The 1,779-nt window shown below is 42.4% G+C and overlaps 1 pseudogene; it reads right to left on the bottom strand.

Annotated features, from left to right (window-relative positions):
- Positions 1–816: 816 nt before the first annotated feature.
- On the bottom strand, positions 817–1,314 carry LOC138071521 (ARL14 effector protein-like pseudogene; annotated as a pseudogene).
- Between the last annotated feature and the right edge of the window lie 465 nt (positions 1,315–1,779).

Here is a 1,779-nt window from a genome sequence, read left to right as displayed (position 1 = left end):
GTTGCCAAACCTGGCCCAGATGTTTCACATCAGTCTTCTGAGATGGTATCTTCACTGAGGTCAGCAGAAACTCTAGCTGAATTTCCTTAAATCCTATACCTCTAAGACCAAATGCAACTTAGGCCTTAGGAATTTTATACCACGTTGGCCAGTTCTGTGTGGCTGGTAACCTTAGCCACTAAAAAACTGCTTTTAAATCATTTCTAGGTAACAATTAGATTAAAATTTGTCCTTTGAAGTCTGCTTCCAGTTGGCATTTTGGATATCACTTAAATTGAATCTCTCATTTTGTGCTCATATGTTGGGACAGTTGGCCATGGGGCCTAGTAAATGTTTTTTTTAAAAAAACAAATTTCATTTTAATATTGTTAAAACAGTAACACTAAAAGCATGAGACTATGAATATGCAGTGCAAGTCAATCCAAATAGAATTCTGATTTAGAATTGATAATGTGTAAGATCCTAACGGTAACTATTATAAACATATGTTCTTTGTCAAGATAAGCTCTCAGCTACAGAATTCTAAAAAACCTAAAACTCCATCTCCTAAGGTACCAGCAAAGAGGAAAGGGATTTTTAACCCGAGAGCAGAGTAGGAATTCAGTTGCTGGTTACCAGGGGAGGAATCTGAGTCATCACAGCAGGAAGGTTAGAGAAAGACAGTGCATTACACAGGGTTCTATGGCTTCAGAGAACACTAACTAGTCTAAACTGTATTTGTAAAACTTTTTGTCCCCCAGTCCTAAAATTCACCCAGGAGACAGAGGCTGGTATAACTGCAAAGCAGAGAAAATGCATCAGCCTGGAGGGCTGCTCCTAGTCAGAGAGGTCGAATGGCATCTTGCTGATGACCTCCCCATTCTCATCGACTATGGTGTGGTAGACCCAGCGGCGGTTGCAGCGGCAAGTGGGCCCGCACTTGGTGGAGTTACACTTGGGGCACGGGTAGAAGCAACCCTGGCAGTCTTTATCAAGGCAGTCACACAGGTCAGCCTGATTGAAGGTGAGCCTCCCCTTTTCGTCATACTTGTTGACTTTGCGTTTTACAGCAACAGACTCATTCTTGCTTGCCATTTGCCCTTCCTTCATCAGCTGCCTTAATTTAGGGTTAAAGTTGGCTGCCTGAGGCCCGGAATTTTGAAATGACAACCATTTTAACTGCTGCTCCACCCGTTTCATCTGCTGCTCCACCCGTTTCATCTGCTGCTCCACCCGTTTCATCTGCTTCAGTTCCATCTCACTTGGTTTCTCAGGAGAACTTGGACGTGCAGGTCTCTCTCGCACGGAACTGCTTTTTTCTGCTTGTTCACTCATTTCTGCTCACCTGGGGACACAAACAAAGTCAGCAACCATTTGTGGGAGCTCAGTCAACCATGAGGACGCTGGAGCTGGTAAACGTCATTTCAGAATGGGCCTATCAAGTTTTTACTTCAAACCTGGGTTAAGTGGATAGGAGCAAGTTTATCAACACCAACAAATCTTTGGACAAAAGTGCTTTTATCAGATAGTATTTCCTCCTTTATTTAACCATCTCTTTTTTCTATCAACTGTCTAAATAACCATTCATGTTGGTCTAGACTGGTACTTCTCAAACATTAATGTGCGTATGAATCAGGAAACATCTTGTTAAAAACTAGATGATGATTCAGTTAGGACTGGGGTGGGGCCAGAGAATCTACCTGTCTAATGTATGCCCAGATTATACTGATATTGCTAATGCCAAACCTACTTTGAGTCTCAAGGGCCTAGAGCTAAACCAATAGTGATCAGGGGCAAAAA

This window comes from Capricornis sumatraensis, chromosome X (genome assembly GCF_032405125.1).
Source record: "Capricornis sumatraensis isolate serow.1 chromosome X, serow.2, whole genome shotgun sequence".
In the NCBI taxonomy this organism is placed as follows: domain Eukaryota; kingdom Metazoa; phylum Chordata; class Mammalia; order Artiodactyla; family Bovidae; genus Capricornis; species Capricornis sumatraensis.
The sequence above is the reverse complement of the archived record's forward strand: the minus strand, read 5'-3'. Positions and strand labels throughout refer to the sequence as shown.